The 17,334-nt window shown below is 48.4% G+C and overlaps 1 protein-coding gene across 8 annotated transcripts in view; it reads right to left on the bottom strand.

Annotated features, from left to right (window-relative positions):
- PIK3CD (phosphatidylinositol-4,5-bisphosphate 3-kinase catalytic subunit delta) overlaps window positions 1-17,334 on the bottom strand; it is a 51,733-nt gene that overhangs the window by 20,124 nt on the left and 14,275 nt on the right. For 2 of the 8 annotated variants that reach the window (XM_026005062.2, XM_072731235.1), the window contains exons 1-2: window positions 9,683-9,858; window positions 7,764-7,882 (exon numbers count right to left, since the gene is read on the bottom strand). The exons of 2 other annotated variants lie outside the window; for them this stretch is intronic. The gene's annotated coding sequence lies outside the window, so the exon portion shown is untranslated. Of the gene's footprint in view, window positions 1-7,763; window positions 7,883-9,682; window positions 9,859-17,334 lie in introns of those variants that run through there. 4 more of the 8 variants (XM_072731234.1, XM_072731231.1, XM_072731233.1 and 1 more) reach the window with 3 other exon arrangements.

Here is a 17,334-nt window from a genome sequence, read left to right as displayed (position 1 = left end):
TCAAAACCTGGTTTCAGAGCCAAGAGTTACCACCCAAATAGCTCGAGAGGAGTCTCAGAAACATCTCCAAGGTGGTTACACATATTGTCCAATATCTACCATCAACCCAGGCTGGGAGGAACCAAGACCAGTACCCACTCTGACAAGGGTCAGGGAGCCACATATGCTGGCTTTCTGCACCATGCCGAACAGAGCAGAGTCCAGTTAGGCCTCCTGACCTGGGCTGGATTTCAGGTATTTTTCAGCCTCAAACAGTCCTTCTAATGAGTGCTCTGTTGCCCAGACTCTCTTCCGTGGAGAATGAAGCAGATGCTTTTCCTGTTGCCTAACTTATGTGGAAAGTGGATGCACATGGGCACTTCATAGCTAAATTCCAAAGGTGCTTTACCCAGAGGCCCCACTTCCCAGCAGAGCTCCTGGATGTTTGCCTTAAAGGAGCTTTCTAGAAACCACCTCTTGCTCTGGCATCCAGGGACAAGCCCAGAGATCACTCAATAACCACATCTTCCCAGAGACCCGCAGGAAAAAGGACATAATGGGCCCCCCTGCAGCCCAAGATGCTGCAGGCTATAAGTCCTATTCATTCATTCATGCAGCAAATATCTATCTGAGCATCAGGGAATGGGACAGGCACCATCCCTGATTCTACGGAGTTTTTAGTCTAACAGGAGAAAATCAAAAAAAAGAAAAAAGGAAAATGAATAAACAAGATGACTTCAGATAAGAAAAGAGTTGTAATGAAATAAAAGGGACTTGCAGGGAGGGAGGATATCCTTTGGATGGCAGGTCAGGGGAGGGTGCTCAAGTGAGCTATATTGGAGTTGAGGCCCAAAGGAAGATCAGGCAACGATCCATGAAATAGGGTTCACTGGACCAGGAAGTGCAAAGGCCCTGAGGCAGAAGATCAGGTAAACTGGAGTCAAGAACCCAGAGGGGAGATGACTGGGAGAAGCAGTGAGGCCAATCTGGCAGGGCCTTGTAGCTGCAGTGTGGAACCAGGTTTTTTTTATTTATTTATTTATTTATTTATTTATTTATTTATTTATTTAAAGATTTTATTTATTTATTCATGAGAGACACACAGAGAGAGGCAGAGACACAGGCGGAGGGAGAAGCAGGCTCCAGGAGCCGGACGTGGGACTCTATCCGGGGTCTCCAGGATCACACCCTGCGCTGAAGGCGGTGCTAAACCACTGAGCCACTGGGCTGCCCAAGGAACCAGGTTTTATTATCACTGCAATGGGAAGCCACTCGACAAGAAGCAGGAGATTAATATGGCCTGACTTTATGCTCTACAAAAATTACTTCAGCTGTGCTGAGGAAAATGGAAGTGAGGGAGGCAAGAATGAGGTGGGAAAGGAATTAGGCCAAGACCCCTGGCAAGAGTTGGCAGGGCAAGATGAATGAGGGAAAACATGGGCCCTACCTGCCACAAAATGCCCCAATCCTCTGCTCTTACCAGCTGAGAAGAAGGGATCCCAGCACCCCCACCTTGAAACCTTCTGTCTATAAGAACTTTCTTGACAAAGAACTGAAGCCATAGACCAGATGGAAAACAGACTGGCACAAGGTCCCCCTAACAGGTACAATTTTAGGATGGGTGAGCTGTTCTTCCAAAAAACAGAACTTTTCATAAGAACCACTTCAGTGTGTCTCCCCTGGAGACCCAGCATCCTCTGTCCCTGGTGGCCACCAGAGTTTGTAGGGCAGAATCTCTGCAGCACAGCAAAGGCATGTCAGCCACAGCAAAAAGGAGACCTGTGCAATCCAAGTGGCACATTGTGAAGCTACTGTACAGTGGGATCAGTTGGAGGAGGAACCTGTATCCAAAACAGGAATGGGAGGGAAATCTCCAGAAGCCAGAGGCCAGCCAAGCAGGACATCTCCAAAACCCTGCCCAGGATTAGGAAGGGCTTGTCTGGAGGGTGGTCTGACACCCCAAGCTCCGGCAACAGGAGAAAAAGGGGTGGAAGGAGTGAAGGCCGAGAATTGATGAAATAACAAAGTGCTGTGAAATTGTGCAAAAGGCATCCCAATGTCTGCTTGACAGGTATGCTAAGGACATGAGCTGCCTTACTCCTTGTCTATCTGCTTCTGCCTCCCTCTGTTCTTTGTTTCTTCCCTTCTTCTTTTGACTGTCTCCCATTTTAAATGTGCCTCCCTTGAAGCCATATTAGTTAATAGAGCAATATCTTTTATTTTGAATATTTAAGAATGAAAAAAAAAATCGCCAATGGAGGAAAACCGAATAGACATGGAAGAATGAAAGGCAAAGGTCTCTGGAAATTCCCTTCTATAAAAAGGGAGACTCCTGATTTCTTCTGCTGTCATCAGAAAAGTGAGCCAACTACCCTATCAAAAAAATTCTATCCCAACTATCTCCTAGGATGTTCAGTTCATGGCCCATTGAAGGCCACGCATCAAAATCAAGAGAAAGATCCATGATCTCAGGTCTGGTAATTTGGGGAAATTGGTAATTAGGACAAATTGGTAATTTGTCCTAAGGAAGCAATTCAAAGGAGGAAAAAAAAAGCTATATGTATAAAGATACTCATTTGTGATATTGCTCGTGAAAGTGGAAAACCAAAAATAATAGAAAAGTATGATAATTAATAGGACTGAATACAGTCATTAAAATGACACCTGTGTACACAGCACAGCACTGCAAATATGCCCCACATTAAATGAAACAAAAAAATGCACATCCATTTGCCATGGCAACATCTGTCTGTGGACAAAACATTTCAGAAAGCATAGAGAAAATGAAAACAGCTATCATATGGGTGGATATGAATGTTAAAATAATTACTTCAAAATTTTGTTATCTATGAAAGTTACACAAGCACATGATTTTAAAAATTAATTAAAGCTAAAATGTTTGCAGGAAATAAAGCAGCAGCCTCCTGCTCTGCACATCCAAACCTACCACCCGTGACTACAGTTGTTTCTTAGGGTTTTTATCTCTATATTTCTAAATAATCAATTTATATGGATATTTCTCGATTTTCAACCTTTAACTTCTTATCTTAGAAGATGACATTGTGCTTTCCTGCTCACACACACACACACACACACACACACACAGATACACATATCCTCTCCTCCATCTTCTGAACATATCTATATGATAATTTTTTTGTTAATCAAACTTGAGTGCTTACATTATTATGACTACATAAATACTGTTCAAAACCAAACCACATAGTATACTATGGTTTTATTTCCTCTTTTGTTCAATTTTTTGTTATTTCTATAGTTGATAGCTGCCTCACTTATAATTTGCTTCATTTTCTATGTACAAACATATTTTTTTTCTGTGTACAAATATATAATTCTTCTCTAAACTCTCTAACAGAACTATAAAACTTTTAAAAATATGGTAAATATGTCGGATAATCCATGAGCTTCATTTTTTTTCTTGGAGATATTCCTCCTGGGGCCCTCAGCCATATTGCTCCAAATTTGCCTAGTTGATCTCTAGATGAGCTGTGCAGCTATACTGTACAGCTGGAACTTTGCTTCACCATTATTATGGGAATTCTCACCAATCTCTCTACCGTCAAGGTTCTTGGTTGCAAGTAAAGAAGCCAACTCCCACTGATTAAGCAGAACAGGTGCTGACAAATTATCTGATTTGTGAGGAGTTTCACAGTTCTGTTGGAGAGTTTGAGGGAAAATTAGTGATTAGTACATTGCAAACATAGCAAATAAAAAGATGAGGTGCTTATCAACCCCAGGAAAAAACAAGAAGTTGAACAAAAAAAGAAATATAACTAGTACCCTGGATTCCATAATGCATGTCTGATGGCAAAATTGCCTCTATTGCCATTGAATACTGATGGCCAGTTTGTCCCTCTGCCACTTCTGAGCCAAGAAGCTGATCTTGAGGAGCCTCTCATTGTTGCCACCACCATAACCACAGATACAGCACATGCATCATCCATCTCCTCTGTCAAAATACAGTGGGTGCATCTCATCAGTGGAGTCTAGGTCACAGGTCCTAGCTACAGGGAAAGCTTGGAAGTAAGTCCTTTGCAGTTCCCATGGTGAGGTAAGTGTTTGTTTGTTTTTTCTCCAAACTCAAAGTAAGATAACAGCTGAAATACTGAAAGCCATTTGGAAGCTGAACCAAATGAAAACAAAAGACAATTACATATTGTATCATTTGTTCCTCTTTCTTAGTTTACACTCATTTTAGTACAGCACAATCTCCACTAGTTTCCTTGAATAGTGATACAAAGGTATGTGTGTATGCATGCATGTGCACACACATAGCTTTGGAAAATCCACATTTACAAAGGTGCTTTTATCCTATTATTTTGCTTGAATGATAATTACAGAATTCTTGCTCAGGAATTAATTTCCCTTGGAAATTTGAAAGAGTTGCTCCATTGTCTTGTAGCTTCTGGTATTGCTTTTGTAAAGTCCAGAGCCATTCTTTTATCTAATCTTCTAGATGTGGTCTCTTTTCTCTTTGTTGACTTGTAGAAATTTCTACCTCTGAAGTTTTCAAAGTTCATGATGATGTCCTGCAGTACATACTTTACTTTTATGTAGTATGTCTTTTATTATTCATTGTTGAGTACTACTCAGAGGCTCTTCAGTTCTAGAATTTTTTTTACTATAGTTTGATAATTTCCCTTTCTTCATTTTTCTCTTTGTCTTGAGTTTCTATGAGGTGGATATTGGGCATCTTGAACTGATTCTCCAGTTTTCTTATATTTTATTTTCTATTTTCCTTTTTTTTTAATTTTATTTTTTAAAATTTTTTTAATTTTTTATTTTTTAATTTTTTATTATTTTTTTACTTTCTATTTTCCGTCTTTTTGTTCTACTTTCTATAAATTTACTTTTCAATCTCCAGCTATATTCTATTGAAATGTTTGCTTTTACTATTAGTTTTTTTTTTTTTTTTTTAAGATTTTATTCTTAAGTAATCTCTATACCTACCATGGGGCTCAAACTCACAACCCTGAGATAATGAGTCACATGTTCTACCAACTGAGCCAACCAGGCACCTCTACTACCCCAGCTTTTATATCTAAGAGCTTATTGTTTTATGAATATTCCCATTTATAAACAACTATGTTTATGACTTCTGACTCCCTTTTTTCTGTTTGTTTGGGTCTTTGTCTTTCATGCTAGAGGCTTCACTCTATGTGGGATGATCCATAGCTGCCCATTCAAATTTAAGACAGAGGCACTAAAAGCTGTTTGTGCACAGGAAAGTCCAGTTGCCTGGCAGACATCACTGTGAAATGATAAGGTAGCAAGCTAGCTTTCCAAGAGAGTCCTCTCATTGTCAGTATTTGAGGGTCACCTTTTATTATGAGGTCCATTTCCTTAGAGAGAAGTTTCTCAAGGGCCTAACCAGAGAGGGGTATAAACTAGGTTGCCATGTTCTGGGATCCAACCAGGAAAGGGTCTCACTGTTCAGTATACCAATTTTCACTGACTCCTTCTGTTCTCAGTAGTGTGCCTCTTGCCCTCAGCTGGTCCCCATACCACCTCCTTCCACCCTCGGCTGGGCCTGAGCTGCTCCAGGTCAGGAATACCTCTGGGAAAACAGGCATCTTCTGCTAGGCTAGAGGAGAGAGTCACCTGATCATGTGGGCTGAGAGAGGGGTTGGTTGTTCCAACACATACCTCCGATCAATCTTCCTGCTTCCAGTCCACCCTGCACTCTATCATCAGAAACACTTTAGCTCCCACTCTTGAGCCTTTGGTGGCTCCTTGAATACACCAGTCTGCCTCCACCATGGCACAGGACAGTCAAGATTCTAAGCTTTGCATCTCTTTCACCAACCTATTTTCTGCCTCTCAATGTGTTTGCTTCACTGCTCCTCCTCAATCATTTCTTTGTCTGTTTCCTTAAGGATGCATTCCTTTTTTATTCTTTTACTCTCATTTTAGTGAGCTTTTGAAACAGATCCAGGATAAACCTATGCATTCCATTGGCTAGGTTTTCACGGAAGTTCATAATAACATTTAACAATACATCATAGTCAAGTTTCTAAAGACAGACACAGGGCAGCCCGGGTGGCTCAGCAGTTTAGGGCCACCTGCAGCCCAGGGCATGATCCTGGAGACTCGGGATGGAGTCCCACGTCGGGCTTCCTGCATGGAGCCTGCTTCTTTCTCCCTCTGCCTGTGTCTCTGCCTCACTCTCTCTGTGTGTCTCTTATGAATAAATAAATAAAATATTAAAAAAAAAAAAAAGACAGACACATAGAAGGCTTTCTGGGGGATCTGGGGGAGGAAGTTACTCCTATCAAGGAAACAGTGGTTCTTTGCGGGGTTGGGGGGAGTTAGGTTATGCTAATTGATTTTGCAAACAGTAAGTAGGTAATTGATTTTCAACAGTAAGTAGGTATTTTTTAATAAATGAAAAAGCATCATGGTTAAAAATTATTAAAAGGCATCTGCTGAAACAAGAATCAAGATATTGTTGGGGTGCCCAGGCAGCTCAGTTGGTTAAGTGTCTGACTCTTGGTTTTGGCTCAGGTCATGATCTCAGGATTGTAAAATGGATCTGCATCAGGCTCTGTGCTCACATGGAGTCTGCTTGGGATTCTCTCTCTTCCTTTCCCTCTGCCCTTCCCCCTGTTCTTTCTTTCTCTCTCTCTCTCTCAAATAAATCAATCTCAGAAAAAATATTGTAAATAGGTGTGTAAACAGGTGTATAGAAGAAACTCTAATCCCCCAACAGAGGTCTACACAATCTATGGATTTTTACTATGTTCCAGGGGGTCCTGGGGTTCCACAGAAGCAGTCCCAAGGTCTTCAAAGGGTGGCAGAACTGAAATAGAGCACTGAGTGGAAGTCCTAAGCCAGTCTCTGCTTGTCCCACAGGGCACTCTGTTTTTATCGACTCTATAGGTCAACATTATGCTTTTAATATCTTGATCTTTTTAAAGAGAGCCACACTAACAGAGAAGTTTGGAAAGTACTGATGAAAATCTAGAGAAATGAATCTGGAGTGGGGCCAGGGGGAAGCTTCCAAGGGATGACACCATGATGTAACCCTGTGCTCCTTCCCATCAGAAATGACAGTAGCTGCTCAAGCATCCAGGAAAAGAGGAATTTACTGTGCAGCCAGACATACCTATGTACCCACAGGGCTTGCAAATAGGACTGTGGCCTGCCAATCTGGGAGCCTGCTAACCATACCCAGCTAGCCCCAGACACCAAAGCCAATGCTCAATGTCAGTCTCTGGCCTCAGTTTCTTCATTTGCACAATGAAAAGACTGCATTCATCTCCCAGCGAATGTCCTAGAAGTTCCAAGGAGCATTGTCTTACTGATACGGTGACTGCCAACTCTCTGGGGAAACAGTGTCCCTACCTAAGGACTCTTTGAGAACCAATACCAAGTTACAAGAATTCAATTCACTTCCTCTGGAAGAATGTTTTCATTTTTCTTTCCCCAAATGGGCCAGCCCAACTCTACCATGACTGAAGCAAGTCAAATAGCTTAATAATGAGCTCCAGGGCTCCTGGGAGCAGAGCCCCCCTTCCTTTCACAGACAGCAGCATCCCTCTCTTGGGGAGCTGGCCGAGGTCTGGTTCACTTCCCTTTGTTGGCTCATAGCACACATCTGGGTCATTCTCTTCCTTTGCGTGATCTAGTTCTAGATCGGAAGCTAGAGAGAGCTTCTCCTTTGGCTGGCTGGTCAGGGAAGGCAGAGTCTGTTCAAATTCTTAAGCTATCTACAAAATGACATCTCTTCTTCCCCACACACTTCTCTCCTTCAGCCAACCTACCTCTCTGGAATGGTCCAAGAAAGAAAAGCAGCAAAGGCCCCTCTGTCTGGCAGATCAGAGATGCTTTGGAATCAATGAGCACCATTCCGCCCCTGCCTGACTCTGAGCTCCTTATCTGTCTGGGGGGAAAAAAAAAGAAAGAAAGAATGAATGAATGAATGAACGAATGACATTTTTAAAAGAGAAAGTCTCACAAACCTTCTAAGCATTCCCTCACAGGGTTTTAGCTTGAAAGCAACTGTTTCACCTAGACTCCCATTTTGCAAACCAATCACATTCTGCTTGATGGGCCTTTCCCACCACCTGTGTCAATGCCACCCCCAGCCCCTTTGATGGCACTGAAGCAAACCATCGGAGCATTTCCAGGACCTGAAGCAAGATCATAAGATGACTTACATCATTTTTAGAGTTATTCATTGGTTTTGTTTGGTTTCTGAAAGCAAAGCAAATGATCTGTGTCAAGCCTGGGTTCAAGTTACATTCAGTGGATACAAAAAGCAGATTCCTGCACTTGAGGTCCCTACTCAAGTACTAAATTGTATCATACAGGGACACTCATCCCTGCTTGCTGGAGATGAAAAGGATGGGTGTGTGGGGAGAGGCCTGTCCACTCACTGCATTGGTGGTGTTTCTCTCCCCCGCTGCCAGCCACTCCTGCAAATAATCTGACCCCAGAGACAGGAAGACACCTGAGCTCCGGAAGCCCAGCCGGCTGGATTCTAAGAGCAGGACTTGCCAATTTCTCCAACCCAGAGCTAAGGCCACAGCTACCTCCACAGCAGGGAGACTCCTGCCTGGAACCCACTGGGCAAGGCTAGGGAGGCTTGAGGAGCAAGAAACTTAAATCATTTGCTTCTCCACAGCAAAAAGCCCATGCTGGGAAGCCATTGGAAAAGGTGTCCATTCCAAGGATCCACTTCCAGAACCAAGCTAGAATTCTCACTGCTGAGAGCCTAATCCCTGGAAGGACACCCCCATGGAGCCTGCTGCAGGAGCCCAGGAACAGGACCCTGGATGGTCTCTTCATTGGGCATCCAGGGGAGGATAGCCAGGACTTCCTAAGAGAAATCAGAGGTCAGCGCCAGGGGCTAAGGAAGAAATAACTTCCATCGCTGACCAAGGAGTTAAGAGGACAAACCCCAGCAATTCAGTCACAGGGAAATAAGACATGGTTATAGAGAAAGCACTTGCAAAAGGAGGAAAGACAAAGCAGAATGCACGATGGAGATGGAGCCGAGGGAAGGAAGAGTTAGGGAAGGCAAGAAGCAATTCGTCCTCAGGAATTCAGGTCAGGAAACAGGGAGCTGGAGCAGAATTCACCAGAGGGCGGCCAAGGAGGAGGCTCTTCCCGGAGGAAGGTGCGTCTTCTGCTCCGGCCCTCACGCTGCCCAGGACCTCAGGATCTGGGTCGGCCGCCCTCTAGCTCTCTGGGTTCAAGGGCAAAGCTTGGGAAGCAATGCCAGGAATGGGCACAGCGCAGGATGCTCCGTCCCGAATCGGGGACAGGGGGAGGGGAGGATGCGCACGGCAACTGCTGGGTCCCTGACAAGTAAACAGCTTGCTCTGAACAGGCGCGTCCACGTCCAGAGCCCGGCTGAGGGCCCTGCTCATCCCATCAAGGGCGGCAGCGGGACACCCTGGATCCCCGCCCCCCCCGAGGCACAAAAGGGATGCATGGAGAGCGGGAGAGCAGGAGAGCACGAACCAGCCCACACCCGAGCATCACGACGCGAGCGCGACCCCCTGACTCGGCCTCCCCAGCCGGGTCCGGTCCGCCCCGACACGCGCGCGCCTCCCCCAGCCCCCACGTCCCTGGACCCCGACCGCCCCGGGCGGACAAAGCCCTGCGCCGGGCGGGGCGGGGCGTGCGCAGGGGGGCACTGGGACCCCGCAGACGCCCGCACAGGTGGGCTCCGTACCGGGTCGGTGCCGGGGGCGGGGCCCGATCTCCCTGGAGACGGTTGCCCAGGGGACGCGGCGGGCGGGTCCCGGAGCTACGCGAGCCTCCCGGCGGCGGCGCCGAGCCCGCGGGGGCCTGAGGGCAGGCCCGCGGCGCGGAGCCGGCGAGCCGGGCAGCGGCGGAGGGGCGCGGCCCGGGGCGGGGCCCGGACAGCGGGCCGGCGCGGGCGGGGCCGGGGGCGGGGCCGGGGCGGGGCCGGGGGCGGGCCGCCGGGCGGGGGCGGGGCCAGGGCCCGCCGCGCCGCGCCGCGGGCACCGTCGGCAAATTCCCGCGGCCCCAGCCAGGCGGAGTGTCTGAGCGCCGGCGACCGCGGGCTGCGCGGCGGCCGCAGCTGCAGATGCTTCCCGACCCCCGCTGCTCAGCCCCGGGCAGGTGGAGCGTGCGCCCGGAGCCGGGAGCCCCCCAGCCGCCGCGGGACCCCGGGCAGCGCGCGCACGCTGGCCCTGGGCCCCCTCCCGCCTCGTGACTGGAGAATACAAAGTAGTGTTTGCACAGGGAGCGAGGGCTGGGGGTCCCCCAAACCGCTCTCCCCTCCCGGGTTCCCGGGGAGTCACCAGAACCGCCAGGGCACTGGACCCCCGACGCTGGTCCGGAGCCGGGGTCACCCTCGGAACTGGCCATCCGGGCTCTGAGCTCCCATCCAGTGTGCGGGCCGTTCCCCAGCCGCTGGGCCTTCCTTTCCATCGGGGTTCCCCGCACGGGTCGGATTCAGAAGGTAAATGGGTTTGCCGGGGGCCTTCGCTATACCTCCATTCATTACAACGAACTCCCGGCGCGCTGGCGGGCGCTGGTGCAATAAGGCAGGGACCCTCTGCCCCGCACCGCACACAGCGCTCCAGGCAATCCAAGCATCCGCCTGCGAGGTGCGTGCTGTTTGCCCTCGGGGTGTCAGTGCGAACCCTGAAGCCCCGAGGGCAAGCAGCTGACCCCTCGCATGCACCCAGGGCCGGGCGCAGAGCTAGCCTCGGAACCGCCGTGGTTTGGTGCAGAACTGCTAGGCTTCTTGCCCTGCCGAGTCCCGTGCGGTGGCCCTCAGAATGTCCCTTGGGGTCCATAGCCCTAGACCTAAAGCTTTGCCACCGTGGAACGCAAGGGAAGGAGGGAGTGTGGGTTCAGAATCCACCCCCTCCCCGGGTGTCCCAGCGGGTGCGGCGGGCGTAGGGATGAGGAAAGTGGTTTGAGGACCACTCTGGTGGTCGTCTCGGCCTGCATCGAGGGTCCAGGTGAGGTGCCTCCTGCAGGGCCCGTCCATTCCACCCCAGCGTTGCCCGGTGCAGGCGGGGAGGAAAAGGACACAAACAGCTTTAAGCTCCTGGACTCTTGAAGAAGCCTGGGATGACAGGACCCCGCCGCTGCGTTGTGGGGAGTCCCGCCCCGCTTGGTGACCCTAGTGTCTCCGCCCCCAGCACCTGGCGACCCTGTCAGGGCTGTGGTCAGCATCCCTGGCATCTCAGGGTAGGAGGGGGCACCCCTCCCCATCGCAGCCCCGTTTGTCACAGACATTCACACAAAGCAAACACTCCCATACACATTCACACACACACACACACACTCAGGCACAATTACGTAAGCTGACACACGTCAAGTCACACACTCCCTCACATGCACTCAGACACAGATCAATGGCACACACGGATGCACTTTCACCAAGACACACCCACACACACACAATTACATGAGCTGACACACGCTGACAGACACCGAGATCAAACACACACCCATCACGCACATTCACACACCAAGCCTCGCTCTGCCACCTACTCGGTGCAGCGTGGCTGTCCACTTGGCAGGTGACATGGGCCTGCGCTGGAGGACCCTGGGCCACTGGATGCGGACCGCCCAGCGTGCCACCTGTTCCCCCTCCAGGGCTGCACCCGCTGGCTTCTTCTACTTTGCTCTTCACTCCTCCCCCCAGTCTGGGAAGGGGAACCGTGAGGCAGAAGACAGTCTGAAGGAGGTCTGGGTGGTGGAGGACTGGCCTCCAGCTGGGCGGTCCTTGACCCACAGGCAAGGAGTGTGGGGGTGCGGGGATGGTGTGGGGTGGGGTGGAGGTGTAGTATGAGGATGAGAAATAAGCTGCCAGGAGTCATGGCCCGACCTTGGATAGGTGGACTGAGCTGGGAGTTTTGACAGCCATCCTGGCTTGGGGTCAGTATCCCCAACAACCCCCAACTGGGGAAGGATAACGACTCCACACTGCCGATCCCATCCCCATCTCCCCATCGGGGAGAGATTCTCCGTGGGCAGACAGGCTCCTGGGTTCCACTCCACCATCCACACAGTGGGCGCCCTTCTCCTTAGGGGCCCAGTCCTACAGACTTGCCTTCCTTTCCGGCATGAAAGTCAAGTGCAAAGACAAGGTCCTTATCAGCAGGGGAACCCAATGACATGGCTTGGGGTCCAAACTGGGGGCGTCAGGTACCATCTTCTCTGGAGCCCAGAGGAAAAGCCAGCATTCTTCAAAATGGCAGAAGCCACAAAAAGTCATCCTGCCTGTATTACAACCATGTACTGGAACCACACTAACAAATCCAGAAAGACACATAATGTAATAATTTGGGAGAGAATTAAGTGAATTAATACAGGTGAGTGGAAAGCCTCTAGAACAGTGTCGGGTGTGTACAGTAATTGCTCAAAAAGCGTTTGCTCTCACTGATGGGAAACATAAAGAGGTGGAGTGCTGTGCTCCACGATCAATTGGTGGCAGAGAGGAAAGGAATACCAAAGTGTCCAATTCCTGCCTCATTCAGGGCTCAGGAATGTTAAATCCTTTCTGAAATACAGATGAGGGCATAAATAAATTTGTTTAGTGACTAAATAAGTTTCACCAATCTTAGGAAATCAGAGTAAATAGAGAAATTAGATTCCCGCCCTTCTACTTGCTACAGCTAAAAGACTGGATCCTCTTTATAAGTTCCCAAGCACGAGGCAGGAAACCAGAGGAGCCTCTGCTCCCACGCCTGAGAACCCTTGCTTCAATCACCAAGCTCCAGAAGAGGGAAGCCTATCTGCTCCATTAGTCACCCGCCCCCCCCCCCCCCACTTCTCTCATGACACTTCCAGGTAACCTCACTGTGAGGAAATGTCAACTTCTCCCAGCTGCCCACCAAAATCCCAAACACCAGCCTTCCACATTTGGCACTCTGCCTGTAGGGGTTTATCACCTCCACCCATGCCACTTTGGGATACTGAATATCTTGAATTAAAGGTATTTGAGAAACAGCAGTGCAAGGACACTCTGAACCTCCTTTGTCCTCCTGAAAACAGGGGATAAATCTTGCTTGTGAAAAGTACCCCTCCCTGTAGGGAGCAGGGTGGGGGGGTTGGGAGGGTAGAAGGCAGGCTTCTCACCAGAGACAGGAGATTTAGGGCCAAGAAGACCATATAAATACCATTTTACTGGTGAATGCCATTCACCATTTTACTGCCCAAAGCCCAAACCCCTTTGTCTTGTCAATCTTTCATGAATTAATTGTTTCTTTGTCTAAAAAGTATAAAGGTCAGGGATCCCTGGGTGGCACAGCGGTTTGGCGCCTGCCTTTGGCCCAGGGCGCAATCCTGGAGACTCGGGATCGAATCCCACATCGGGCTCCCAGTGCATGGAGCCTGCTTCTCCCTCTGCCTGTGTCTCTGCCTCTCTCTCTCTCTCTCTCTCTCTCTCTCTCTCTGACTATCATAAATAAATAAAAATTAAAAAAAAAAAAACAATACAGGCAAATCTTCTTTAAAAAAAAAAAAAAGTGGGATCCCTGGGTGGCGCAGCGGTTTGGCGCCTGCCTTTGGCCCAGGGCGCGATCCTGGAGACCCGGGATCGAATCCCACATCAGGCTCCCGGTGCATGGAGCCTGCTTCTCCCTCCGCCTGTGTCTCTGCCTCTCTCTCTCTCTCTGTGACTATCATAAATAAATACAAAATTAAAAAAAAAAAATTAAAAAAAAAAAAAGTATAAAGGTCGGACCCCTGGGTAGCTCAGTGGTTGAGTATCTGCTTTCAGCTCAGGGTGTGATCCCGGGGTCCTGGGATCGAGTCCCCTGAGTAGCCTGCTTCTCCCTCTGCCTGTGTCTCTGCCTCTCTCTCTGTGTCTCTCATGAATAAAGTCTTTTTAAAAATAAAATAAAAAGTATAAAGTTTCCTGCTCTAGTGACTTCTTTGAATCTCGCATTTTTGTGGGGCTCCTCTACTTTAGTGATTAAGTTTGTTTTTCTCACGATAATCTGTCTTTTTATCATGGGGTGGAGGGTTCTGAGCCAAGAATCTAGAAGGATAGAGGGGAATTTATTCTCCTGCCCTACAGCATTTTTAAGTGTGATCAGAGAAGATGCAGAGTAGAGTCGAGAACAGGAATGCTCCAGTCAGTAAAAATAAGATGCAACTAACAAGAAAAAAAAAAAAAAAAAACCAGCTAAATGTTTTTAATTCTTTTAGGGAAAACAGGAGGACTCTGGAAAATAATCCTCCTCAAAGGGGAGAGATAGCTTCCCCAGTTATTCACATAATCCCCCCATGGCTTTCTTCCCTTGATCTTTTTACTCTCCAGGCACACAGATGAGGGAGCCTAATTATAGGAGTGTCTGGCCCCTGTTCCCTGCCATCTTCACATATTTCCATTAATCTCTGAGACTCTCACCCCCAGTTAATTCAAAAAGTGGCTCATCTGTAGTTAAAAAGCAAAGTTAATTAGAATTCGGAGCTTTTTTCTTTTTTCCTTTAGCCAAGTCTCCAAGCTTAGACAAAAAGTCTGCCTTAATTGAGACTTTCTGAGTTTGTGACCTGGGGTGGACAGGGGAACAGCAAAGGAAAAAAAAAAATGATGCTCTTGTTCGCAATGCTCACTCTCCCAAGTGTATACCAAAAGCACTCCTGCTTGCAGTGACTCTCTCGCAGAAGGTAGGAGCAGGAGCCCTGGGGTTAGAGCTGGATTTGGAGGAGTTGCCTAAACACTCCAGAGCGGTTTCCTCATCTGTGAAAGTGGGTGCCGGCACCCCGTGCCCAGCTCGGCCAGCGGGGCAAATGGCAATGGGACAGCATCTGGAAGGGGGCTTCCAGCCAGGACCTTGCAGCGGAGCATCCGGCGACACACTGCATTCTGCAACCGTTTCCTGCAGTCTTAGGTCTGTCCAATTCCAGAATGTGATCCTCATGGGAGGACACCACGTCTTAGACTTCTTTATAGCTTTTATAGAAGAAAAGCTATCCCTTGTTTGTGGAAAAGATCAATTGTGAATCCGTCCTGGGAGAAATCGGAGTAAGGGGGTAAAGGGACCAACAGGGCGTTCATTGTGTGAGTCACACATCAAGGCTCACGGAAGATACCCTGGGGACTCGTGAAACCGATCTGCTAGCCGCTCTGTGGGAAGCTTCTAAGTGTATTTGAGCCTAAAACTGCTTCTCACAACAAATATCCCTACTACCTTAGGGTTTGAGGCTCAGTTTTTTAATGCATGATACATGCTCATTTTAACAAGACCTGATCTGCCCCTCAAGATAGTCTCAAGGGCCATCGGGAAAGGTGTCTCCAGTGACTTCTGTGAGATGGTGCGACCCAGTGCCATGGTGGGGAGTGTCAGACCCACTGGGATGGCTCCTGAGGACTCATCTACTCAACATCCTTCTGGACAACATGAATGAAAGGAAATCCAAAAGCTGGCTCATCAATTTGATAGGAATGCAAACAGAATTCACAAATACCTGGAAAACTGTCTATAAAAAATTATCCTACGTGAAGTGGATAAATCTGGTGGCACCAAGTGCAATGTACATAATCACACGCCGCAGGGGCACCTGGTGACTCAGTCAGTTGAGTGGCTGCCTTCAGCTCAGGTCATAATCTCAGGGCCCTGGGATAGAGCCCCACATTGGGCTCCCTGTTCAGCGGGGAGTCTGCTTCTCCTTCTCCCTCTCTCTCTCTACCTGCAGCTCCCCCTGCTTCTGCTCGCGTGCTCTCTCTCTCTCTCTCTCTCTCTCTCCTGTCAAATAAATAAATAAATAGGGCAGCCCAGGTGGCTCAGCGGCTTAGCGCCGCCTTCAGCCCAGGGCGTGATCTTGGAGAACAGGGATCGAGTCCCACGTCAGGCTCTCTGCATGGAGCCTGCTTCTCTCTGACTGTGTCTCTGCCTCTGTGTGTGTGTGTGTGTGTGTGTGTGTCTTTCATGAATAAATAAATAAAATATTTTAAAAATAATAAATAAATAAATAAATAAATAAATAAATAAATAGAACCTTTTTAAAAATAATAATAATTACACGCTACATTCCCGGGTTACAGATACAGGGCAGGGAAAGGTAGAAGAGGCCCAAGTGGAGCATGGAACCCACAGAACTCACAGCTGACCCAAGGCTCATTCAGAGGCAGCCTGGGGGGCCTTTTATGAACAAGCGGGCTGGGAGCTGACTATTGTCAGAGCCATTGTCCACATGAAACCATATCCAGTTACTTGCTCCTCCTGGTATTCACCCCTCCTTGCAGCTCCCCACCACATTATAGCAGGTTGGGTCTGTGTGACCCAAAGAATCTAGCAGTGATGGCAGGTCACCTTCAAGATCTGGCTCACAGGGGGATCCCTGGGTGGCTCAGCAGTTTAGCACTGCCTTTGGCCCAGGGCGCGATCCTGGAGTCCTGGGATCGAGTCCCACGTCAGGCTCCAAGTATGGAGCCTGCTTCTCCTTCCTCCTGTGTCTCTGCCTCTCTCTCTCTCTCTCTCTCTCTCTCTATCATGAATAAGTAAATAAATAAATCTTAAAAAAAAAAAAAAAAGATCTGGCTCACAGAAACTATGCAGCTTTAGTCTTCGGCTCCTTGTCTCTCTTCTCTCACTATGAGGTAAACCAGCTGCCATGTTGTAAGGCCACTCAAGCTGCCCCGTGAAGAAGCCCACATGGAGGGGGGTGCGCATGGAGATATCTGGCCATCAGCAGGACAGTCACGGAGATCTGCCAACAAACCAGCTCTAGACACCGGCAGCCCCAGCCGCTTCCAGATTCTGGACCCACAGAAACTGTGAGATGATAATTAGTGTTTGTTGTTTAAGCTGCTAAGTTTTGGGGTAATTTGTTACACAGCAGTAGATAACTAATACACCATCCATGGCTGCTGTGTTCCTTGCTGTGTGGCCAAGCACCTGCTTCCTACAACAGATGCCCCATCAATACTTGTGACAGAGTAATAGATTGGTATAAACCCCTCTACTGTAACTGTATGAGTCAGACGTGTTTCTAAAGAAAAGGCAACAGGCTGAGTGCAAGAAGCTGGCCACAAAAGACCACATCCTGTATGATTTCATTTACACAAAATGTCCAGAATAAGCAAGTCCATAGACATGGAAAGTAGATTCATGGTTGCCTAGGGCTGGGAAGGCTGAGAAGTGGAGAGGGAGGGCTAATGGGTATGATGTTTCTTATTAGAATGATGAAAATGTTCTAAAATCCATTCCGGTGAAAGTGGTACAACTCTGTGAATAATGAAAACCATGGAATTGTGTACATTAAGTGATATAGAAAGCTTGTTTTAGGGATCCCTGGGTGGCGCAGCAGTTTGGCGCCTGCCTTTGGCCTAGGGCGTGATCCTGGAGACCCGGGATCAAATCCCACATCAGGCTCCCTGCGTGGAGCCTG

The sequence above is a fragment of the Vulpes vulpes genome, chromosome 12 (genome assembly GCF_048418805.1).
Source record: "Vulpes vulpes isolate BD-2025 chromosome 12, VulVul3, whole genome shotgun sequence".
NCBI lineage: Eukaryota > Metazoa > Chordata > Mammalia > Carnivora > Canidae > Vulpes > Vulpes vulpes.
Note: the sequence above shows the minus strand (reverse complement) of the source record. Positions and strands in the feature narration are given on the sequence as shown.